Genomic DNA, 27,305 nt, shown 5'->3' with positions numbered 1-27,305 from the left:
CATTCAATTTCAGGCTTACCAACAGGCTTTATAACAGGTCAACATACACTGCCAGGCCAAAAAAAAAAGTCGCCACCTGGATTTATCTAAGCAAATAGGTACGAGCCTCCTATTGGATAATTGCTGCATGGGCAATTATCTTTCAACTGGCAACACATTATTTAACCCCAACTGGTGCAATGACTTGCTTCTCATTACTTAAACAACCTTGTCGAAAGACACATCTCGTGGTCATGGAAAAGATGTCAGTCTGTTTGAGAAGGGTCAAATCATTGGCATGCATCAAGCAGAGAAAACATCTAAGGAGATTGCAGAAACTACTAAAATTGGGTTAAGAACTGTCCAACGCATTATTAAAAACTGGAAGGATAGTGGGGACCCATCGTCTTCGAGGATGAAATGTGGCCGGAAAAAAATCCTGAATGATAATATCAGAAAGAGTCAGACAAAATAGGTACACTGTAATCTAACTGACTCATTGGAAAATACTAACACAATTGTTTACAATTAAATTAGATCTAAGGTTAAGAAAAATAAAGCAAATACTTGAGCTAATAAGGAAATCTTAGGAAATAAGGTGCAAAAATACATTTCAGAACCAATCAGGGATGAAGAGTAAAGCACACCTTGAAATAAGATATTTTCTGTAGGATTTGAAAGTTACATGCCAAAGACATAGTCCCACATATAAAGCACAGTGCAAATGGAAAAACAGCATACTCAATCAGTGATAATGACTGAACTGAGACTTTCTTAGGTCACAGTTCAATAACTTATCCATTAGGTCACACTGCTTGCACACGACATTAAATGACTTGTTAGCTTTTGACTGTCTTCTTCTTCTTCTTTTGGCTGCTCTCGTTAGAGGTTGTCACAGCGGATCATCTTCTTCCGTATCTTCCTGTCCTCTACATCTTGCTCTGCCACACCCATCACCTGCATGTCCTCTCTCTCACCACATCCATAAACCTTCGCTTAGGCCTTCCTCTTTTCCTCTTGCCTGGCAGCTCTATCTTTAACATCCTTTTCCCAATATACCCAGCATCTCTCCTCTGCACATGTCCAAACCAACACAATCTCACCTTTCTGACCTTGTCTCCCAACCGTCCAACCTGAGCCGACCCTCTAATGTACTAATTTCTAATCCTGTCCATCCTTGTCACACCCAATGCAAATCTTAGCATCTTTAACTGTGCCATCTCCAGCTCTGTCTCCTGCTTTCTGGCAAGTGCCATCATCTCCAACCCATATATCACCTCTGTCCTATAGATCTTCCTTTCACTCTTGCTGATAACTGTCTGTCCTGACACTCTTCTCCACCCAGTCCACCCTTACTGCACTCTCTTTTTCACCTCTCTTCCACAATCCCTGTTACTCTGTACTGTTGATCCCAAATATTTAAGCTCATCCACCTTCACCAACTCTACTTCCTGCATCCTCACCATCTTGTCTTGTTCCTACCTTTATTCCTCTCCTCTCTCGAGCATATCTCCACCTCTCTAGTGTATCCTCAACCTGTTCCCTACCCTTTGCTACAGATCACCATGTCATCAGCAAACATCATAGTCCAAGGGGACTCCTGTCTAATCTCATCTGTCAACCTGTCCATCACCATTGCAAATGAGAAAGGGCTCAGAGCCGATCCCTGATGTAATCCCACCTCCACATGGAATGCATCCGTCACTGCTACTTTTTACTTTTACCTGGTGGAAGGAAGAAGAATGCTGCGGTGCTGTCCTTGATGATGTCTACACATGCTGAACCATTGTTCTTTTTTCGATCTTAGATATAAGATAGAATGCTCAGTGGGCTCTGAGGAATCTATAGTTTGCTTTATCAGATATGCCGCAGTCTGCATTTGACAATGTTATAGTTCTGGTAACCTATGAACACAATCCAACCACCTCCTAGATATTCTACAATATTATAAGTGTGCGATAGGCATTCTAATAAGAGGTTTGAATGCTTTCACCCTTGGATGCCAAGGTTGCCAATGTTTTTGTTGTCACTTCTCTTGAGTAGGAGTAGCAGCTTTGTAATAGAACAGTGGCACCACGTGCCACAGTAGAGTACCAAGAACAGAAACATCCATCTATCCATCCCGCTGAATCTGAACACATGGTCACGGGGGTCTGCTGGAGCCAATCCCAGCCAACAAGGAAGGAACCAATCCCAGGCAGGGTGCCAACCTACCACAGGACACACACAAACACACCAAGCACACAATAGGGCCAATTTAGAAGCACCAATCCACCTAACCTGCATGTCTTTGGACTGTGGGAGGAAACCCACACAGACACGGGGAGAACATGCAAACTCCACGCAGGGAGGACCCTGGAAGCGAGCCTGGGTCTCCTAAATGCGAAGCAGCAGCACTACCACTGCGCCACTGTGCCGCCCCAGAACAGAAACAGAAAAAGGAAAATCAGTAATAGTTTAAATTGTTTGCCACACTTGCATTTTTGTGCAAATTAGAACATTCAAAGAATCTAGACAAGAACAGGCCACTCAGCCCAACAAAACTTGCCAGTCCTCTTCACTTAATTCTGCTAAAATAACATCAAATCTAGTTTTGAAAGTCCCTAACATCCTACTTTTTACCACACTACTTGGCAAATTATTCCACATGTCAATGGTTCTCTGTGTAAAAAAAAACTTCTTAAACTGTGAAATTTGCATTTAACAAGTTTCTATCTGTGCCCCTGTGTTCTTGGTGAACTCAGTTTAAAATAACAGTCTGAAACTATTGTACTAATTCCCTTCATAATTTTAAACACTTCAATCGTGTCTCCTCTTAATCCTCTTTTGCTCACACTGAAAAAGGCTCAGTTCTTTTCATCATACTTCATAACTGTGACCCTGGAATCAGCCTAGTTGCTTTTCTCTGGACTTTTTCTAGAACTTCTATATCCTTTTGTAGCTTGGAGACCAAAACTGCACACAGTACTCCAGATGAGGCCTCACCAGTGCATTATAAAGTTTGAGCATAACCTCCTAGGACATGTACACTAGACAACGTGCTATATAACCTTACCTTCTGTTAGCCTTCTGGCTTCAGAACACTGTCTGGCAGTTGATAGTGCTGATTCCACTACAACTACTAAATCTTTCTCATAAGGTATACTTTTGATTTTCAGACCTCCAACTGATCATTCAGATCTATCATTTTTAATTCCTATGTGTAATACTTTTACTTACATTAAGTTTGATCTGCCACAGATCTGCCCAAGCCTGTATGCTGTCCAAGGCCCTCTTTAATGATTCAATGGAATCTAGTTGATCTGCCTTTCCAAGTAGCTTGGTATCATCTTACATTCCTATCTAAATCATTTATATATATATATTAAAAATAGCAGTGGCCCTACTACTGACCCCGGAGGAACCCCACTCTTAATATCATCCATTTTTGATGGGCTTCCTTGAACCATAACCCTCTGCTTCCTGTGCCTGAACCAATTCTGCACCCATCTACAAACAACACTCTGAACTCGTACTTCTTTTATTTTGATGCATTACTTCTCATGTGGCGCCTTATTAAATGCTTTCTGAAAGTCATGATAAATAATATCATATGATCTACTACAATCACATCCTTTTGTTGCTTCCTCATAGACTTCCAGAGGTTAAGAGCACATTGCTGCACCCACCACATGACAAATCAACTCTGGATCCCCAGATTAGGATCCAAATGCAGCCATGCAATGGGTGACACCTCAGCACCGCACTAGTTCAGATGGAATGGAACAGTGTGAGATTTTTTTATGGTGGCCGGAGTGCCAATTCTGCCACCAACCCCCAGGTTTTTCCCTACAGGATGGAGGACCTACATGCAGAGCTGGATGCAGATTAACGTCATACCCAGGATGGAGCAATTGTAGGTTAAGGGCCTTGCTCAGGGGCCCAACAGAGTAGAGTCAGTTCAGGCATTTACAGGATCTGAACTGGCAACCTTCCGATTACCAGTGCAGATCCCTACCTCAGAGCCACCATTCCGCCCATAAACGTAGACTTCAGCATATTTGTAAAACATGACCTCCCTCTTCTGAAACTATGCTGACTGTTCAATAAAGATCCTGTTCTTGAGAAGTGTTGCTTAAGCTTTCCCTTAATAATTTCTTCCATTAATTTACCTGTGATGCACATTAAGCTTACGGGCCTATAGTTGCTTAGATCTGCCTGGTCATCCTTGGGATAATATTTACCATTTTCTAGTCCCTTGGAATTTCCCAAATGCGCAGTGACGTCCTAAAAATATGTGTCAAGGGTTTATACATGTACTTACTAACTTTCTTAAGAATGCAAGGTAAATATTATCTGATCCTGGAAATTTGTTTGATTTCAGCCTATTTAATCTGAGCAGTACTTCCAAATCACTCAGTACCTCCTTAGTAGTCCATTTTATTGTTGTGAGTTTATCTACCTCCTCACTTGTGAAGATCTGTGTGAAGAGTTTAAAGCATCTGCTATGTCACCATATTTTTAAATTCCCCTTTACTATTCCAGATGCGCTTCTCCTTGACTGTTCTATTACTGCTAAAATACTGAAAGAATCCCTTTGGGTCATATTTCACCTTTGTGGTAAAAGATTAGGCAGCAGACAGGAAAAGGTTTGGAGACTGCCACCCCACATAGTGAAAAAATCAGCAAAAGAAAAGAAACACATCTTTAAAAAATCAGAACTGAACTGACTAATATGTTTAGTATGCTATAAATATGGTAGATAGGAAGAAGAGGTGGAGTGAAGGCAACCAGGACAGGAGCTGATGTGGCAGGAAGGTGGATTCTGGGTATTGGAAAGGTTGTCAGTGAGATTTGCTGGCAGTTATGTCAACAGTCAGTGGAAAGGTGGTGATGTCATTGAGAGGCAGGGCCATCAGCTAAACTGCAAGGAAACAAGAGGAGAGAAGATCAGGTGAGAGCACCAACCCTGGTCTTGCTGATGAATAACATTGAGCCTGTGAACTGTCCCCCATACACATGTGTCTGACACCTTATTAGCTAAATCTCCTCTCCGACTGCCTTTTGGCCTCCCTAATATCTTTCTTAATGGTTGATCTGATGACTTCATACAACCTACGATTCATATAGGTTGTTAATTTTATACGCCTTATACAGCTTTTTTTTTTCTTTGCAGCTTCTTTTTCAACTCTTTATTAACCCAATGAAATTTTTTTTTTTTACATTTTCTACCAATTGCAAATTTAGGTACTGTATGTGCTTATCTATGGAGGAATATTTCGGGCAAAAATAAATAAATAAATAAATGCGTAAATAAAAAAAAGTACTGTGAAATGTGAGCATAAATAAAATAAATGTGTCATGAAATGAGAGCCTAAATAAATAAATATGTCATGAAATAACAGCATAAATAAATAAATGTGTCACGAAATATGTTTTTTGTTTCTTATTTATTTATTTCATTTTGTCTGTAACATTCCTGCAAACTGTCATGAAATACGACATGAAATAAAACTGTCACTTTCACTCGTCAAAGTTGAGTGGGTGGGCTCTAACACGCCCTCTAGTTACTGATTGGTGAATCGAAGCACAAGAATTAATTAGAAAATGCTTACTACTGCCGATGAAATGGATTCTGCCGAAGATATTACGTATTTCAGAGAGAGAATTGAAGATTTATCAGAAGAAATTACAATGTTGCGGCCCTTTTAGACTCCGATGTAGATGAAACTATTTTTGAAATTATCGAAGAATAGGTGGAACGGACTCTACTACACTCCAGTTCAGGTGACACAGTTCTCTGCTCTGGACGTCCATTCTTTGACATTCCAGCTGAGTCAATAGAACACCTTCTGTTATGCGGTTTAAAAGTGCGACAGATTGTAGATCTATACGGTTGTATCGGAGAAGACGATCACAAGGCGAATGAGCCAGTTTGATATACGGTAAGCTGCAACAGCTGCATTAGTTTAGATACTTTGAAATGGAATGTCCAAAGCAACTCCAACTAATATTTTGAACTGAGTATTTGACCCTTGTTTTACGAGTATAAAGTCAGGTGCATATTCGCAGCCACTTTTTCAAACAACTTTGCCACTGATCAGAGCTGTAGAGTATTCTATTGACTCTGCTGGAATGTCAAAGGATGGATGGCCAGAGCAGAGGTGCTTTAACATACTGTGTTAAAAAACAGTCACTGATTTCTTCTAAAAACTCCACTATTTGCAAGGTTATCCCAGTTAATAGTAATAATAATTCGAGTAGTTAAAGTCCCCCCATGACTATAATATCTCCCAGTAAACTTGCCTTTTTGATATTACTAAAAAGATGTGAGTTGAAATTACTATCTGCATTGGGCAGTCTATAACACACTCCTAAAATAATACCTCTTTCCCTAATGCTTTCCAGATAATGCCAGATGTCCTTACTAAGATGGGGGTCATTGTCCAATTGAAGAGGAGTTACATTTAAATTCTGTTTGACATAAACAGCAACCCCAATTCCTTTTCTACTCTGTCTGTCCTTCCTAAAAACTGTGTTATCTGGCTATGTTACACTCATTCCCACCATTGTTATTTATCCAGGTTTTTGTTATTGCTGCAATATAATAATTATGCTTCGCTATATACAACTCCAACTCACTTGTTTTATTTTTGAAACTTCTACATGACTAACAAATAGAATTACCATATAAACAGTTAATCAGCTGCTCTAATCATTGTGTACTAGAATAAAGTACCAAGTGTCCAGTCTGGATTTAAATGTCGAAACCAATGGGATCTTTTACACAGGCAAGCACATTATTCCCTAGCTTTGGCACCCTGTAGCTAAAAGTTCAACTTCTTGTTATTCAAATTAATCCTTCTATTTAGCAGACTGGCATCATGTGGTTGTAGCATAAGCTCTAATATGTAAGCAGTGACAAGTTTACATAAATGTTAGCAGAGCACAAGCCCTCTTGAACTTTATTTTTGAAAAAAAAGAATTTGGAAATTAGAAGCGAATGTAACTGGAAGCTCATTGAAATGCTTTAACACATGAATTATGTGGTTGTGCTTTCGAGTCACAGCAATGGTTCTTGCTGCAGCATGTTTAAGTAATGGAAGGCTCCAAATATAATTATTTTAATAGCCTGTAAATAAAGCATAGTGGTAGTCAAATCTACTAGAAATAAATGCACAAATACATCTCTCTGTAATCTTCCTTACTTAAAAAACATTAAAGTTCCCATATTTTTTAAGTTGGAAAAAAACAGAACATTTTTATATGTATTATTCTCATCAATTAATAACTTTTTTTCTGTTTTTAAAGGCGGAATTGGCTAAGGACACCAAAGGAAAAAATCATTTACTCTATAGGAAAATATAGTTGAGTATAATATGCAGTGGAAGCAGATTACATTTTCTAACAATTTTTTCCAATGGCAGCATTTAAATATAAAATGTTTAACAGACTGAGTACTGAGCCATGGGAGACACTATATCTAAATTCAGTACATAATGATGGCATACTATTGTTACATTTTTGTACAAACTGAAATTACTTTGCTAATATAGTTAACACTTTGACAGTCATTTAGCACTTTAACAGCAACTGTTCCTCTAAGAGAAGTTATTAAAATGTCATGAGTTAATGTCGTGTCTGTGACTGTGACTTGTGTGAAAGCCAGACTGCAGTTTTCTCAGGATGCCTTTAATAAGTAATGTGAGACTGAGGCTGGGTGACAGCTACTTTTCAAGTGTCTTAGGAAGAAAGGTTAATCTGATCTATAAGCATTATGTTTATTTGGTCTAGCCTTGTTTTTTTTTAAGAAGGTGCAACAATTGACACATATAGTGCTTTCAGAGTTTTGATGGTCCATCAAGTTTCATTTATGACTTTAATCATAAGTGATAACATAACCATGATTCAGCTTTTTTCCAGTTTTCTTGGGAATGAGTCTAAGGGACAGACAGTAGGTTTCATTTTGGAAATTATGATAAAGTTTTGATTTCCCCTTTTGTTATTAGGTGTGGCCTGAAGAGGATGCTCCTGCCACCCAAACCCAACAAAGGCAGAAACAGGACACAAGTTCAGCACACATGTTTTTTATTTTTTCACGTGGGAAATACCGTCCCCTGTTTCCCACCTGTACAACACAGTTAAACACAATTCACTCCACTGCACAAAACATTTTCTTTTCTTCTTCTTTCTCTTCCTCTCTCTCACCTCCACTCCTCCTCCAGCGAGCTTAGTACACCTCCTCCTGAACCTCATGGAGTAGTGGCAGCTGGCTCCTTTTATAGGACATCTGGAAGTTCTCCAGGTGTCCGACGACCTGGCACCACTTCCGGGTGTGGAAGAAATTCTGCAAACAAGAGCACCACAATTCTCCAGTCGCCCACTGGCAGTGGCCATGGGTCCCAGCAGGGCTGAGCTTCCATGCTCCAAACGCGCGGCACTGCTGTAAGCTGGGGAACGACCCTCTAGCGTTCCGGGAAAGGTAATGTCCTGGATAGGCTCTATCCCCCTGTCTTTCCACTATATAGGCATCCCACCTGGGCATGGACCTCGGCCATACGCCACATAGGTCAAAACTACTCTAAGGCAGTGTGCACAAAAAGAGATTAGGTTTGACATTGCAATACTATGGTTTTAAGATAACATTGAAATCTATAAAAAAAAATCCTGTGGGAGGGAATGACTAGGAGAAGATACGTGATCTTCATGTTTAGATCACGGAAGACAAATAAAAGACCTACAAGACGAAAGATCGCGGGGATATAGAACATGAGATTCTTGCAAGACACGCCCTACTTACAAGCAATATCAGAGCACGGCCAGCAAAAAAAATCAGCAGTGTAAAGTGAAGCAGCACACACAGATACAGGTGTCACAGTGCATATAAAGCGTATAAAGGACAATATGTTATAAATGAAACATCGACGATTAAAAGATCACATTAGCGCAAACAAAAGGAAATTAATCATCAGGACCAGGTGTAATTGAAAAAATAGTAGGACAAGGCGAGGTCAGAAAAGAGCAGAAAACAAAGTATTTTTGCATTTGCATCATTTAATGCACAAAATGTAGATTTACACAATAATGGAACATATGCTATGAGAATCTGTGGTCCCGCAACAGTTAAAGCAACGACAAGTTTACTTTCAAAGAAAACACAATTCAGTCAGGTGTATATTCATTATCACGGAGAAGCGATCACAACGCGAGCAGCAGAGACACGAAGTGGCAAAAAGGAGAGCGGCTGTACAGGCTTTAAAATGATCGAAGCGACTCCCCCCCCATACACAACGTAAGCAGTGTTATACGTCCTGCAAGAAAGAGATTTAACCACACCCGGGGCGGAAATAAAGGACTATTTGTTTTTACAACATCACGCGAGACAAGGCAGTGAGCCATCATTTAAAACAAGTCCACAGACATCTAACCTAGCAGTTGTTGGATTGCATTTGGCAGACAAGCATCATGTGCTCCCAGCTCTTAAAACAATGACATGCGACAAGCAGAACAGGCAGCTCACAAGCAGCAAAAAGACAGCAGATGATCAGACAGCATATTTTTAGTGTGTGTTCAGCCAACCCCCTTCACAACGCGAGCAGCATTATACGTCTGGCAAGAAAGAAATGTAACCACACACGGGGCCGGAAATAAAGTGAAAATTATGCATATGTAACAATTCCCATGAAAATAACAATCTCTTTAAATTGTACTGTATATCCGGTAAACCAAACATGGGGGTGGGTGGGCGAGCGAAGTGAGCTGGGGGCAGAGCCCCCTAGTTTTCTTTAAAAAAAAGTATAAAATCAGTGCTATTTGGAGGGATTTTATATGAATTTCATATTTCAATTTTTTATGAATTGTTCTAAATAGTGCATAAGGGTTATTTCTGTTTTATCTACTACTCTGGAATAGCATTCAGAGCAGACCAGAAAAAGAGGCTGGGTTCAGTTTAAGGCACAAGTACTCTCATTAAACTAAAGTGAGTTTCTTTGTGCTCTAATCACTAATGTTTGGAGTTGGGATACTGTATCTAAGGCCTCTTTCATAGAAGCATTATAATTCTTATATTTAATATAGTTAGTAATATTTAACTACAATTATGTTAACTGATCTACAGCATATAATTTTCCGACACTAATTTAGGTATCTGATAGTGATCCAATCTAGATGTTGCACTGTTGCCACTTGAATCTGTGATTGTGTTACTGATGGCAGGAACAAGACAAATGAAATGAAGTAAGGACCAAAAATTATTTAATTCTGAAATTGAGTAATGCTTACATTTTGAGCATCAATACTTTAAGTACCAGATTCAATGTATGAACATTATAGCTGGTTGGACCTTTAATGACCTGATAAAACCATAGTGACTTAAGAAAGGTGCATAAAATGCATCTGTTTACATATGTGAATATTAAAATAACCTTTTAACACTATACGATTATAAATAGTAGTAAGAGTTGTATCTGTGAGACAGGTGTACTAACTCCTTCACCACCACAAAGCAAAATTGCCACTATTAAATGAATTCTTACAGTGTTAAAGCAATTTACTTAGTCTATCTCACAGATGCACTGGGGTGTGTCCACAGGGGTGTAACCTGGAGTCAGTGAGTGTTTTAGGTCTGCCAATATTAGACAAACTTATCCAGGCCAACCACCTAGGGTGATCAATCCCTGGCCTGTGAGCCAGCAGCAGCCGACCATGAGGCCTCCCTGTTTAGCCAGCACCATCTAGTGGTGGTTTCCGTGGCATCAGTGATTATCCTGATGGTTTTCTTCTTTGCCAATCCTACCACCAGCATCTGGATTACACATTTACAGAGTGACTGGCTTGTGAAACCCTGACAGCCCACCTCTATTGGCTTGCAGCAAGTGTTCCAGCCATATTTCACATACTGCTCTACCAGTTCCTGGCACTTGACGAGCTTTTTTTTTATATACTGTACCTCTTCCATGTGTTTTTTTCAGGGTATGGTGGGTATGGTGTGTTCTAACATTATCACATTTTTGGTGGAGTTCAAGAAGACAGTTATGTTTGGGCAGAATTTTATTATGCCAATGTCTTCAAGAAACCTTACCTACTTTACTAAACCAGCTCTCAACTAGCCTGTATGTCCAGTCACTCTTCAGGTGAGTTGGAGTGATTCACTCCTGCAAGTATTTGTGTGTTCTCATCAGTAACAGGCTGGATTTATCTCACACACAGGAACTATAGTATCTAAGAAAGGGCAGAGCAGAGTCTTCTTATTTAGCAGACTGAGCTCTTTTAATGTCAGTAGTGATGTCCTTCACATCTACAACAAGTTTGTAACGGCCAGTGCAATTTTCTACTCTCTGGTGTGCTGGGCTGGTAGCATCACTTCAAGATAGCTCCACCAAATCAAGAAGATAATTAAAAGGGTAAGCTCAGTTAAAGGGCACACTCTGGACCCCCTGGAGGCAGTCACGAAGGAGAAAGTGAAAACAAAGTGCCATTATGAACAATGCTTAAACATCACCTCTTTGACACACCAACACTGAGGATTTTCAGCAAATATGACAAAAAATACTACTGGGGCTTCTTTATCCTCATTTTTTAAAATTTTCTTTCTTTTCAGTCATTCTGGTGTGTATACGGGCCATAGTATCTATCTATCTATCTATCTATCTATCTATCGATCTATCTATCTATCTATCTATCTATCTATCTATCTATCTATCTATCTATCTATCTATCTATCTATCTACAGTGGTGTGAAAAACCATTTGCCCCTTCCTGATTTCTTATTCTTTTGCATGTTTGTCACACAAAATGTTTCTGATCATCAAACACATTTAATCATTAGTCAAATATAACACAAGTAAACACAAAATGCAGTTTTTAAATGATGGTTTTATTATTTAGGGAGAAAAAATCCAAACCTACATGGCCCTGTGTGAAAAGTAATTGCCCCTTGTTAAAAATAACCTAACTGTGGTGTATCACACCTGAGTTCAATTTCCGTAGCCACCCCCAGGCCTGATTACTGCCACACCTGTTTCAATCAAGAAATCACTTAAATAGGAGCTGCCTGACACAGAGAAGTAGACCAAAAGCACCTCAAAAGCTAGACATCATGCCAAGATCCAAAGAAATTCAGGAACAAATGAGAACAGAAGTAATTGAGATCTATCAGTCTGGTAAAGGTTATAAAGCCATTTCTAAAGCTTTGGGACTCCAGCGAACCACAGTGAGAGCCATTATCCACAAATGGCAAAAACATGGAACAGTGGTGAACCTTCCCAGGAGTGGCCGGCCAACCAAAATTACCCCAAGAGCGCAGAGACGACTCATCCGAGAGGTCACAAAAGACCCCAGGACAAAGTCTAAAGAACTGCAGGCCTCACTTGCCTCAATTAAGGTCAGTGTTCACGACTCCACCATAAGAAAGAGACTGGACAAAACGGCCTGCATGGCAGATTTCCAAGACGCAAACCACTGTTAAGCAAAAAGAACATTAGGGCTCGTCTCAATTTTGCTAAGAAACATCTCAATGATTGCCAAGACTTTTGGGAAAATACCTTGTGGACTGATGAGACAAACGTTGAACTTTTGGAAGGCAAATGTCCCGTTACATCTGGCGTAAAAGGAACACAGCATTTCAGAAAAAGAACATCATACCAACAGTAAAATATGGTGGTGGTAGTGTGATGGTCTGGGGTTGTTTTGCTGCTTCTGGATCTGGAAGGCTTGCTGTGATAGATGGAACCATGAATTCTACTGTCTACCAAAAAATCCTGAAGGAGAATGTCCGGCCATCTGTTCGTCAACTCAAGCTGAAGCGATCTTGGGTGCTGCAACAGGACAATGACCCAAAACACACCAGCAAATCCACCTCTGAATGGCTGAAGAAAAACAAAATGAAGACTTTGGAGTGGCCTAGTCAAAGTCCTGACCTGAATCCAATTGAGATGCTATGGCATGACCTTAAAAAGGCGGTTCATGCTAGAAAACCCTCAAATAAAGCTGAATTACAACAATTCTGAAAAGATGAGTGGGCCAAAATTCCTCCAGAGCGCTGTAAAAGACTCATTGCAAGTTATCAAACGCTTGATTGCAGTTATTGCTGCTAAGGGTGGCCCAACCAGTTATTAGGTTCAGGGGACAATTACTTTTTCACACAGGGCCATGTAGGTTTGGATTTTTTCTCCCTAAATAATAAAACCATCATTTAAAACTGCATTTTGTGTTTACTTGTGTTATATTTGACTAATGGTTAAATGTGTTTGATGATCAGAAACATTTTGTGTGACAAACATGCAAAAGAATAAGAAATCAGGAAGGGGGGCAAATAGTTTCTCACACCACTCTATCTATCTATCTATCTATCTATCTATCTATCTATCTATCTATCTATCTATCTATCTATTTGCCAGTCTGCAACTGAGGCGAGGAGTCCTGCTACTGATCTTGGCCATGGGGTGAGCTTTTATCTAGCACTGAAAAAGAAGATGATCTTCTTTATAGGGCAGCAGTAGCTCAGTCGGTAGAGCGGGTGGTCCAGCAATCGGAGGGTCGCAGGTTCGATCCTGGCTCCCGGCATGAGAATGCAGCTGTTGTGTCCTTGGGCAAGACACTTAACCTACCTTGCCTGCTGGTGGTGGTCGGAAGGATTGGTGGCGCCAGTGTTCGGCAGCCTCACTTCTGGCAGTGTGCCCCAGGGCAGCTGTGGCTACATAGTAGCTTATCATCACCAGTGTATGAATGTGTGGGTGAATGACTGTTGTGTTGTAAAGCGCCTAGGGGGGTTCTTGAACTCTAGTTAGGCGCTATATCAAATACAGGCCATTTACCATTTCTTTGGGTGGTGGTTCTTGCTGGTGAAAATGGCTAAGGCTACTATCTCAGCAATTACTTTGAGTACCTGGTTAAGCTGCCAGAGATAGCAGCCTTTTACTAAGACATTTGTGTAGCTGCTGAGAATATGTTAGAAGGATCCTTTTCCAAAGCAAAGAGCACAGGGTGGTGTTTCATTCTCTCCCCAAACATAGTAGTTTCCTGGACTTGGTAAACCACCACATACAGACATTATTAGAAACAACCTGCCCTCAGGACGTTTTCCCATTTAACCTTGTGCTAACTGCAGATTCCAATTGTGTCCAGGCTCCCTGCTGTCTTGGACCCACCATCCTGAGAGTTCTTTCTTCCACAATACATGTTCACACCTCATCCTAGATTAGATATACTGTACATACTTTCTCTATAATCTAGGCTTTCCCTATCCACCATATGGGGAGACAAAACATGACCAGCCACATTCCCTACTAACTCCCTTTTTCTCAGCCGAGACTCTGCCACCTCCAATGGCTTGGCTGCTCTCCACTTCCTGCCCATTCTGACCTCAAAAAAATGAAAAAATGTATTTGAATATCACTGGCAATATCACTTTGAACAAAATCTTCAGGCCTTCTCACTACAGTAAAATATTTTCTGTCTTCGTAGCCTTAACTTTTAAAGAGCATACTAAGAATGTAAGCCTTTCTAGTCTTCTGGCACTTTTGTATAGAAAGCAATACTTTGCCTAAGATTTGTTGGGGTAACTGCTGCCATCTACTGGTTTCTCTATGGAAGCTCTATTCAATTGGTCCCTCTGGTGAATTTCCTTAGTAAAATCTGGGAGCACCTGCTTATAGTTGAGCATTTCTAAGAATTGCTATGGAACCGGCTGACCTTAATTTTGATAGCCCTAAACTGTTTGGTATAAAGAAGGAGGAGGGTGAACGTGGAGGGCCAAGGTGTGACGTGTCAGACAGGATCTTTAAGGGATGACATTTTATTCTGGAAAAGTATGGTGAATCCTCAGAGGAAGGATGCCATTCTGTGATTTTAGATCTGGCCTTCCCCACTATCTCTTATTCTTGCTTTTGGCAGAGAAATTACAACACTATGTAGTAAGAGTGGAGTTGATAGTTACAAAGGATAACTTAGAAAGACCATCAGATAATACTGAAGAAGAATGATCGACACTGTCTCAGGAAGATTGTTTTACTACTGCTGGCAACAAAGAACAATGCAATTTTACAGTATTTGACTTAATTACTTTTTATTTATTTTTTTTTAATCTATCAAATGAAATATGCTTATCATTTTCTTTCTTATTTTTATGTCAAATATTTATCTCCAAAATCTGCAGAATGGTTGACTCTCATGTTTTTCCAAAATGATCCTAAAAAAGGTGGCAGCTCCTGAGGGTTTGAAAAAGAATGGACTAACTTATGGTATGTCCTTCAAAAATATTATCAACATTGGTTCATTAATGCAGAGGAGAACTCTCACAGTAAAGTAAAGATCAAGCAGATTGCTTCTTTATTACTAACTAGCTGTGCTCCTGTTAAAGATGGGTTGAAATCTAAATAATTAATGTAGACCTCATCATTAAGTGCACCATCTATGGGAAGGTATTCTGTAATGCATGTAGTAATAAAGCTATCATAAATATCATTCCAACAGATAATTCATTAAACAATTGTAGTGATAACATGCATTGCTATAAATGTTTGTGATGTGCCATCTGTTGGAATGACAGAGACATAACAATCAGACAAGCGCAAAGGTACACAGACCCACAGAGGCCTTGTTCTTTTATGAAGACAGAAAGGAATTTCTAATTCATGAAAATGTAACAGGTCACAGTGAACCTAGTACATTATTTTCTGACTTACGTTCATGACAATAATAATATTAATAATAGTCATCAGCTGACCCTGTAATGAAGTGCTAAGTGAAGTAAACTCACATCTCCAAAAAACATGGCTGCATATTTCTGTCTGGCTACTGTATTTTCTCTGAGAAGCTTTGGTTCTCTTTGCGCATTCATTCGAAGTGCATATTACATGAATTGGAGATACTAAATTAGACCGGCATAAATGTGTGTGTGTCAGTGTGTAGGAGTTTGTCCTTGGTGCACTGGTGCCACCCACTAAAGGCTTTTTTCTGTCTTGTTCTCACAGCTGAAGAAACAGACGCCAGGCTCTTGTATTTATTTAAAAAGAAGGTGTACTCAAAAAACAATCGGATGGATGATTAGCTTGTTCTCTAACAAGTTATTCGTCTCCAAGCGCATGGTTACAGTTGGACCGCCGTATTTTACCAGTTGCACCCTGATAGTGCTATTTTCATTTCATAACAGACTTAGTAATCAAAACAAACATTTTAAAAGTGTGCTCATAATATTCGGTAAGTTATCAAGTAGTATGGTAGATTGTAGGACTTTTTCTGATCTTTTAAAGTCGACTTGATTTTCTTTTTTTTTTAGAAAATGTAGGTAGTATAGGATTGATGAGTTTGGTTGGTTGAATAGCCTGTCCTAGTCAAAATTGTTCTAATGTTCTAAACGAAATAAAAAAACTCTTCAGTCCTAAGTAAGATTCTCTAAGTGACACGTTGTTGTCCGTTCAGTGCCCAAAGTCGCAATATATGCATGTACCGATAGAGGGCGGACGCCACACATCATTTTGTTCTTTCGTCGATAAAATAGCACATGTGACATCATGTAGACATCTTCTGAAAAAAGAACAGTATATTTTAGGAAACACGCTTGCAGGTCACGTACAACCGAGCCATGCTTGTCCCAGCAACTGTAAAGGCTGCCAATGGAAAGTGTAACTGTAACTGCCTTTCAGAGCAACTGTGTAACAATGAAAACACAAAAGGCTACCCTTTCTAATGGTGAACCGATCATGTCGTGCTTTATTTTATTATCAGTAAATATTAGCACAGTTTATACTTATTGACGCAATGTGTTGAAACATCAAAAGTGACTGGGCGGCGTAAATGGAACTCTTGGAAAAATGTGACCTTTTCTTTCAGCAATGCGCCCAGAGCTATACGTCAATTCAAATTTATTGCCATGTATACACCGCACGATTAAATTAATGCTACCATATCTCTTCAAAACAGTTTACAAAAATACAATAAATATTTAAAAGTATACTTAGCATGAAACATATAAACATTTATAGAGAATAAAGTATATAATGTATTTGCATGTGTTATTTATTTATACACACTTTGCTAGTTGTGTTGCTGTCTATTTAATTTCTTAGATTGCCTGATCAGCATCCGTACGACTTGTGGGTTGAAACGCTTCCTGAATTTACAGGTGTGAGTGCCAATGATTCTGTACGATTTACCAGAGGGACGCAGTGACTGAAATGATTGTGAGATTTTTCCTTAAGTGTTTAAGTGTTGGATGTGTCCTGATTAGAAGGCTCCTCTGGGTATTATTATGTGTCGCTTTCACCACCCTCTGCAGTGCTTTACATTCTCGTGACAAGCCGGTGCCTTGCCAGAAGGTGATGCAGCCAGTAAGGACGATGGACTCCACTGTGCACCTGTAGAACTTCTGGAGTCCTCTGAGGAAGTAGTGCCGCTGATGGTCCATTCTGAGAAGAGGTGAAATAGTGTCTATTTTAGTTTTTTCAGTGCCAGATTCACTTTAAGAAATTTAAAGCTGCTCACCAACCCAACAACAGCATCCCCTCCGATATACGAACGATAGAAATGTAGGATGCTTTTGCCTTCTAAAATTAACGACAAACTTCTTGGTTTTATTGACACCAAGGGGGGAATTATTGTTCTGGAATCACCAAGTCAGCAGGCGAATCCCATCTTTTTTGGTGTTTAGGCCTATGAAGGTGATGTCGTCATTAAATGTAATAGTAGAGTTGGAGCTGTGTCTGGTGGTGATCAAGTAATATTAACTCCTAGAACGATAGTTCATCGGGTACCGTAAAATCTCAGTTCCTCCATGCAATCGTTCCTCTTTCAGGTCAGATGCATAATGTTTTCGGCGCATTCTGAAATCATCTTGGCTGTTCATCCATTCATTGATTTTACGTATCCAATTCAAACTGCGCGTACGTACATAGACGCGAGATGGCAAAGGCATGTTAGTCCTGATGTGTGGGTGTGCGCGTCCACCCTCCGATGAAAGTCGGACAGCCTGTCCGTCAATTGTTACTGCCTTTGCGAATGAAGTTTGCTAGAATGGCGACCATGCTCTGGATAAGCGTGTTTACAAAATGAATTGATGTGCTACATTTGGGAAAAACTACACCTCATACGACGAATATTCAAACATCACACACGCAACAGACTACAAATCTGTCATAGGCTACACAAATACAGATAATCTTTTATTGTATATTGCTGGTCCTGGTGCGTTTATTTCTATTTTTATTTATTTTTTACCCTTAAACGTAGTTAAAACACATTTGTTTTTATTAACTACTCAAACAATTAAAATACGGTTCAGGTGTACAAAAAAGTGTATTATAGCAGCACTGTTAAATATGTAAAACGTTGTCGGTAAATAATATATAACAATAATTGTAAATGACGATATTTTCTATCATGGCTCCATCACTGATGGTCAAATATTCTGAAAATCTAATGCCGATCCAAGCTACGCAAAAGCAGACCAAAGCCTGAATTTTAATACAAATTTAAGACGTTTAAGGCAAATAATTTTTATGCAATTTTAGAAAGTGTTTTTGTTTTTTTAATGCCCTTCTACATTTAATAAATTTGTTGAAAACTTTGTGGTAATAAAAAATGACCATCCAGTACACAAAGAGCTCTGGTCCAGGTTCAAACAGAGCTCAGAAGAATTCATGTTAAAGAGTAGACCTGTAATTGTAAACTGAAACATTTTAATACAAATATATGTTAATTAATACAAGTAATATAGAGTTACAAACTTGAAAGCAGCAACAACAACAATAAAAATAATGATATATTTGAATTATATATCACTCTTTTCATGTTCAGAGCACTGAACAACAGGGTATATACAATATTGGAAACAAATAATATCTAAAAAAACACTAAATAAATATAAATACATGAAAAACACAAAGCGTCGGATTAGATTAAAAGACAATAAACCAGAATAAAAATACAAAATATCAAAAAGACTATAAAAAAAACATGAACAAATAATATCATTTGTGGAAATTGCAGGTGCCAGCACACCCAGAGTGCAATGGATGAGCCTCACCCTGGCAGAACCACCTTGGTGATCATGTTATCTCCCCTGCCAGGTCAGTATAAAGATCTACTTTGTTTTCTTCTGAGCATGATGATTGGTAGTAAGTGGTTGTCTATAATTTGTGATACAAATGCAAATCATTCTAAGCTCCTGGACAGAAGGGGTAAACTGAAGGAAGGGTGAGAAAGACAGGATAACTTGTATGCCTTCCTGAACAAGGAAATTTTAAATTGCTGTTTAAAGAATGAATTGAGTCAGCTGATCTCAATAACTTAGTGATTTCACTCCACAGTCTGTGTACTATAGAGGTGAAGGAACAACAAGATTGCCACCATCAGAAGACCTTAGTGGGTGAACAGGAATATAATGGTTGAGAAGGGTATACTGAAGTCCGGTACTAGGTCATTTAAAGCTTTATATGTTAGTAATACAATTTTATATTCAATCTTATAAGACACAGTTATCCAGTGAAGGCAGAGCAGGTCTGTGTAAGGAATCATATAGAAGAGTTTTGAACCAACTGGAACTGTGATAAAAGTTTAGAAAGGGAACCTGACAGTATGGAGTTGCAGTAGTTGATGAAGGATGTAATAAAAGCACAGACAGGTTTTGTAACATCAGAATAAGAGAGGAATGAGCAAACATGGGATATGTGGAAGTTATAAAGTTTCTTAATATGGTTTGTGTGGGTAGAATAACAAAGGGAGGAATAAAAAATTACACCGAGATAATGTGCAGTAGAAAGTCTGATGATATCATCACCAACAGTAATTGAGAAGGACCATCCATCCATTATCCAACCCGCTATATCCTAACATAGGGTCACAGGGTTCTGCTGGAGCCAATCCCAGCCAACACAGGGAGCAAGGCAGGAACAAATCCCGGGCAGGGCGCCAGCCCACCGCAGATTGAGAAGGACCTGATGTTCTTAAGATGATCTTCAGTGCCAATCAGCAAGACATCAGTGTTGTTGCAGTTTAATTTTAAAGAATTATATTCTATCCAAGTTTTAATTTCACGGAGGCAAGATGTGAACCAAGAAAACCCTGAGGAGCTTTCACTCTTAACGCTGAAATAGATCTGAGTATCAATCACATAAAAATGATTACTCAGTCCAAAGCTACAAATAATATGGCCAGGGGGAATTATGTAGATATGGAAGAGCAGGGGGCAGAGGTTCTCCTGTGACTGGTGCTGAGCTGGACCTGCTGTTGCCAAGACTAACAAACTCTTGCCTATCAGTCAGATAGGACTTAAATGACTGGAGGGCAGTGCTAGAGATACTCAGAATGGGCTCCATTCTGGACAGTAGAATGATCAAGGTGATGCAAGGTCTAAAAGATGCTTTTTTTCCCCCAGAGTCTCCTGCCATAAACAAATAATTAGTTTTACCCAAAGCACAGCAGTTTCACAGATGTGCTGTATTCTGAAACAAGACTGAAAGGGATCCATCAGATTATTGCATATTAAGTAGCTTGTGAGTTGGGAGGGCACAAAGCACTCAAGAAATTTTGACAGAAATGGTGAGAGATGGGCCAAAAATGTTGAGATTGATCAACATTGAGGCCAGACATTTTTAATGTTGCTGTCACAGAGCCATTGTCAAGGGATATATTTATTATTGTCATAATAGTCTGGATTATGGCATGAAGGCAGGGTTTGAAAAGTGTGGTGGGGATGGGGTCCAGTACACAAGTAGTCAGCCTCATCTTACAAAGGAGGTCATTAATAAATGTAAATGAAACTTGTGAAAATTTGGAAAAGGAGCTGGATGGAGAGGGTAGTCAGGGAAAAATAAAAAGGAGGATGAAATAGTATTAGTTGATTTATTTAGGTTTTCAATCTTATCAAATAAAAAGTGACGCAATTTTTCAGTCTTTAGTGGAAGAAGTGATAGGGCCAGATGAAGGTTGAACTCATTTATTAACCAGAGAGAATAAAACCTTTGGGTTATCATGCCCACTCTCTATTATTCTGCCATAGTATGCATTTTGGCTGCAGCTAGTGCATCTCTGCAAGCCCTTTTTGGCTGGGCATTCACAGTGATGCCAGACTAATGTGACATTCTCTCAAGGCATTGGCCAGCTGCTTTCATAGATTGTAGTGTTAAATTACACCCGAGAGATGAGCACTTCAGGGATACCTTTTTGTGTTTTACAGGAGCTATTTTATCTAGTGCTGACTAAAAGGCTGAGATACAGTGGTCAACAAGACTATCTAATGTAGATGGAATATGGGAAAATAGAAAAACGTCATAAATGTTTCCAGCAAGGACAGAGGGACTTTTGGACAGAGGGTATTTTCAAGGTTTCTGAAAATCATTTGACATTTACAATTAACAGCAGGAAGAGGCATTGAGACAGTGAAAAGAACTGCTTTGTGGTCACACAGACCCATATTGGTGCTGTAATTGTTGCCATCAGATAAGCCAGATGTGCAGACCAGGTCTAAGATGTGACCACCAGAGCAGATTAGAAAGTTAGCACGCTGTAGCAAGTCAAAACAGTTCAGCAGGGACAGGAATTTCTTTGTCATGTTACATATAGCAATGCCAATGTGGATTTTAAAACAACCTACAAGAATGACTGCCTGGGAGACAGAACTTAACTGAGTTACCAGTTCAGTCAGACCAGTTAAAAAGGTACATTGAATTAGAGAGAAGATGATAGAGAATGATAAGCAAGATAGGAAGAGATAACCACCAAAAAATATAAACAAAATATGTACAGATTAAATAGACAATAAGTAACAAAAATAGATACCATATTTAAAATAGAACAATCTACTCTAATAATAAAACAAACTGAAATATACCAAACCATCAAAAATGATGGAATATGGAGATTGCATGTTATCTTGGTGTTCCTTTGGTCTTCTTCCTATGTTCAAAGGACATCCATATATGATCTCTACATACCCTTTTTGTCTTGTTCAAGGTCTTGATAGCTGGAGACTATAATGAGATTATTAGGTACAAGTCAGGCAAGGATCAATTCAGGGTACATTCAGTAAAGCCAGTTCAGCTTTCAGTCACTGGTAAACCTAATATGGACATATTTAAGATGTTGGGGGAAGAAAATAAATAACATTCTTGGGATCTGAATCTAAGGTTCTGTAGCTGTAAGGCAGCAGTATTAACCATTGTGACCTCTAACTGCTATATGCTGTATACTGTATATCACAGTTATGTTAATTGTCAACTATAAATCTGGCCTAGTGAAAATACATTTCAGGAGGAGAATATTCAGGATAACTCTAGAAGACACTCTAGTTGAACTGGTCCATGCAGATTAAAACAACTCCTGCATTACTTATACGTATCAACCTAAGAGTCCAAAATGAATGGTTGGCTATATTGAATGTGAACCACAGTACCAGTCTTTGGGCATACATTTCAGTTTATAAATGGTCTTCTGTTCCAAAATTCATTGCTGCTACTTAAAAGGGAAACCAGTCAACCCAAAGGAGCAAAAACAAATAGTCAATGGAATCCTTGAAGAAAAGGTGAATATCCTAAAGCAATGCTACACTTTAGAAGTAAGAGAAATCACTTTGAAATTAGATTTATGTTTTTTAACTCTGAGGTGCAATATTTAGGAATGTCCATGGACCATTAAAATAAGATGTAGAGAATAACCATGGATAAGTTTTTCTAATCCAAAGTAACCTTATGTATGAAAGATCAGGCATGCGAGAATGTCTTAAATTGACAATTGACTCCACTGCACCCTTCAACTGGATTAAGTGGGTTCTGAAAATGGATGGGGGGACTTTTAAAAAAAGTTCACTTTACAAAGCAATACATTTAAATGCTGAGAATCATACAAAAATAAAAAAAATCCAGAACTTCAATGCAATAATACATATGTAGTAAGGAGTATGGCAACAGTGAGAAGGACAAGTTAAGCAGAGTATGGAAAAGTAAGGCAAGTTAACATGACACAGTTGTAAGCAGTGGACTTGCTTTAATGCAAAACCATAGCCATACTTTCTTGAAGATATTGTATGATCATACTTTACAGAGGTGTTTCCAGCACAAGTACCCATATTATGAAAAGTTAATCAATTGTTGAAAGATATTATGTCTGTAACATCATTTAAAATCTGATAAATACTGGACCATCTTACTACTTTTGCCTAACATTCACCAGCTATATGTTTTGCAGTTTCCTAAATATGGTGCTTTACAAATCTCTATCAACTGCTATAATTTCAATGAATTTTCTATGTTTTTGACTAAAAATGTGAAAAATTGGGGTTGATAATGAGTGGAAACAAGGTGCAAAATACATTAGGTCCAGGGGGGTCTGGGTCCCTTTCATTAAACCTTTGGAGCCCTGAAAAATCAAAATTGAGGGGATTTATGACAGTAAATTGTAAAAGCATGTTGTTTTATAAATCACTTACTGCCCATGACTGGGTTTTTTAAAAAAATAAAATCATCTTTGCCACATAACTCTTTACAATCTGGTTATGCAAACAGTTCGCAAGCTAAGTGGAACAAGATGCTTACAAGGCAGCAGCCCATCTCTGGCAGGGAAGGAAATGATGTCCTTTGACAAGCCCCAGGAGGCTTCGAGAAGGGGAGAGGGGACTTTTATCATATACATAGGAGCCTCACACAGGTAGTAAACCTTTCTATGGTATCAGTGATGCTGAAGAGTATGACAACTATTTGTACTGTCGCAATAATGACAGTGTGAATGTTGCAGGGGAACAGTTTCAGGCTTGTATTTCTGTTGTTCCCAGTAATTTCTGCTTTACAGGTGCTTCCTACAGCTTGTAACAACAGAAAAGTAATCAGCTTATGCTCATAGAGTCTGTTAATTATTATACAATAATAAATGAACTATTATTTAATGTGTTCCTCATTCCTTCCATCTTGGTGCTTGCTACAATATGCTTAAACCAGTAACAGCGCACTGCACAATAACATGCAATGAATACATTTCACTTGAGCATTCATAGGTTTCATGCTCTTTCTCTGTAAGTTTAGCATTTGTTTGCTCAGAGGTTGATGTGCTTGCTGATTCGTGAGCAGCTCTTCTTTTCTCCACCCTAGCGGTTCGCTTCTTCTCTTCTTTCGTCGGCAACTTTTCTCGTTCAAACTGTTTAAGTCAGTGTTTGTGTTGTAATTACTTAGTATGTTTTCCTTAATTTTTCACTTAAGCTGGCACTTAAGTCTTCAATCTGCCTCAAGAATGATTTAAGATATGAAGAGGTAGGGGAAGTGATGGCGAAGGTGGTAGGGATGAGAACAGCACCCGTACACATGCGCCACACAGCTGCCTTGCTGGCCGTTGCCGAGAATTGATTCTATAATAAAATAAAAATAAAAAGAGGAATAACCTTGGAGGTCAATCATCACCCCGAAAGCAGATAGTAGACATCACATAGTATATGTGTACCAAATTATAGGTCAGTAGTTCAAACGGTTTGTGAGCTACAGGTGATTTAAAATCCTGGACAGACAAACCAATAGCCACGATAGCATATTATATATAAAGATAAAGATAGATGCCAATTCAGAAAATAGTAGCTGCTAAGGTTTTTCCTTTCATTTTAGCTCTGCTTTACCCTCAAAATCGTGTACTTCTGCCTTCTGTTTTCTTAATTGACAAGAACAACAGTGTGGAGCAGTAGAAAACTGGTTAACAGCTTGCATGTACCTTCATCTGCATGATGATCAAGCTATTAGAGTGTTGAACACACATCGCCTAAACGTGCATGTGTTATGAAAACGTACCTCTTCATTGTGATGCTGGTCAGAAGTACAAGGAGGCAAGACTTTTGCTTGCTAATTATATATCCTTGTGTGATGTGATTCATCTTCTCAGGATATGCATATCTTAACTGAAAGCATTCTACATAGTTTTTTTATTATATATTCTATAATACCAAAGTAGTGTAGTGTTATCTGGGCTTTCTATATGTCTACTTTTAATCAGATTGTGTTTTTTTTTACCTTGATGATTCTATTTTTATTATTAGTTTTTTTTTTTTGTTTCAGTAAGGTTGGCATTCCAAGATTACAATAAAAGCCATTTTACTCTGTGACAACAGACACGCAAACATCACCAAAAAAACTATATTCAGGAATGCCTAAAAAGAACAAACCCATTAAAACCACATCCCAATACTTTCTTCTTTACAGTTCAAAGTAATAGATGCTAAGAAATAAACTCACTTTGAGGAACCCTGTGTGCCATTTTATAGAAATAAAATAATGAGATAAAAGTTTTTTAAGCCTATATCTCAGAGATGCATTGCATTATGTTTGTACTAGCTGAAGCCCGCCATAGCATGTGTAAGAATAGAAACGGAAAACGGTGAGAAAGGAATTCAGAAATCAAGAAGAAATAAATACTTCTTGAAAGACGCAGTTGTGAATAGGTGTTTTGGTGGTGACGACAGATAATGAGTCGAAAGATCTAACCCTAGAAAAAGCCACGTACAACTGACTGTGGCTGAAGACTGGTTGTTAGAATTATTGTGAAGAGTAAACAGCATGTGGGTATGAGGAAATTCAGTTACGTAAATATAATCAATAACAACATCAAAAAGATGTTGTTGTAGAATGTCTCCAAGTAATTCCTGCAGCTTAATCCAAAAGACACGTACTACAATATCAGGTCTGTGCTCTGGTCTTTGGGTATCTGACAGTGCATAGAATTTCCGGCCAAGCAGGATTACATGTGAAAGTGATAAATAAATGAGGCTGTCCGAATTTGCGTACTATGGCCATGGCATCCTGATAGTTTTGTTGCATGTATCTTGGACGTCCTGGAAATGTGGATGGTAATATGATCATTTCGTCTACACGTACGTTGTTATTTTCAGCGTTTGCTTGGAACAATACAAAGGACTGTCAGACGCACTGTCTGACAGTCTTTTGTATTGTTCCACGCGCAAATCTTGTTGATCTAATCTGAGATAGTTGAGACGCGTGCCCTCTGTTCTAGCATATGCATCTACAATGTACTGTTGGAATAGTTCGCTTCTGGAGTGCAAAATACTAAATGTATTCCTCATTGATAATCTATATGTGTAAAATTGGCATTGAGTAAGCCTTCTTCGCTTGGTGGTTCTTTTATCGGGAACATGTTGTAAATCTTTGTGCCAGCCAATGTCTCCGTAAGGGAATAAAAGTGGGTAAACCATAGGATTGCAATTCATATTGAGCGTGGAAATCTGTTTACAGGAGTTGCCTACGGGACAAGGCAAATGTCCCTTTCGGGAGGCGGTTCAACATCTTCTCCGACGAAAATCGCTGCAATATTGGTGTGAATTATTGGGGCATTGTATCGTCGTAAATCCTGCCTAGGGTTTTCCTCTAAAAGCATTCGTATAGATGCTGTTGGAGTGATTGTATGCATGTGTTTGTATGATTTAGCGAAGGGTTTGATGGTTCTGAGCATGGAATCTAGCTGGATAAGTAAATTTTCGCTGCATGTAGAGTTTGCTGTATTTTGTAAGCGTACTTTAGAAACTTGGCGAGAAATGCCATGTCGGCTTCGTGTGGGCGGGACCGGTTTTGAAGAGGAGCCACTGGCAGCATGGGGAGGGGTTTGGAAGAGGACAAATAGGAATTGAGAAATGCCGTGACGGCTGCGTGTGGGCGGGATCGGTTTTGAGGTGGAAGCAGGATGATGTAAATCAGAGTTTTGTAGACAAAGGTTTTCCCTGTTCCTGCAGGACCATCTAAGAAGAAAGATGTTTGTCGCGGATGGGAATCGCTGTATGCAGCGTGTAAACATGTGTTTGGTGAGGTGTTGGGGGTGGGCACATGAGCAGGCAGTGCGCATGCCTCGAGAGCGAGGGTGGCCGCGGGAGGAGAGTTAGAGTTGGTGGGCGGGGCTCTGTCGTGCGTACCCCATGACGCAGGAGTAGGGTTAGAGTTGGCAGGCGGGGCTCTGTCGTGCGTACCCCATGGTCAGGCGACTTGGTCGATTATATATATAGAAAAGCAGCCGGAACCGAAAAGAACAATGAAAAGTCAACGTGGCTCAGAGGTGCATGTGGACTGTAGTAGAGATGAAAGCGACTGAGGCTGTGTTTGGTGAGTTGTTGCGTGTGGGCACATGAGCAGGCAGTGCGCATGCCTCGAGAGCAAGAGTGGACGCGGGAGGAGGGTTAGAGTTGGCGGGCAGGGACTCTGTCGTGCGTATCCCATGGTCGGACGACTTAGTCAAATATATATATAGATTCTGAAGCTCAGATGTACAAATAATTGTTCTAGTAACTTATACATAGCCTACCTGTGCTCAGTGTTGACAGTGGTTCACATTTTGTTTTTCTTGTTTACTGGAAACCAACACCAGCAATTTCTGAGTGG

General features: G+C 39.3%; 1 protein-coding gene and 1 non-coding gene across 2 annotated transcripts in view; one reads left to right on the top strand and one right to left on the bottom strand.

Moving 5' to 3' along the window:
* The window catches only part of helt (helt bHLH transcription factor), a 49,516-nt gene that overhangs the window by 8,349 nt on the left and 13,862 nt on the right, over positions 1-27,305 (top strand). The window lies entirely within an intron of this gene.
* On the bottom strand, positions 18,874-19,030 carry LOC120529172. Its single transcript, XR_005633683.1, has one exon. It is a non-coding gene; the product is annotated as a U1 spliceosomal RNA (small nuclear RNA).

Source organism: Polypterus senegalus, chromosome 4 (genome assembly GCF_016835505.1).
Source record: "Polypterus senegalus isolate Bchr_013 chromosome 4, ASM1683550v1, whole genome shotgun sequence".
Taxonomy (NCBI): Eukaryota; Metazoa; Chordata; class Cladistia; order Polypteriformes; family Polypteridae; genus Polypterus; species Polypterus senegalus.
Note: the sequence above shows the minus strand (reverse complement) of the source record. Positions and strands in the feature narration are given on the sequence as shown.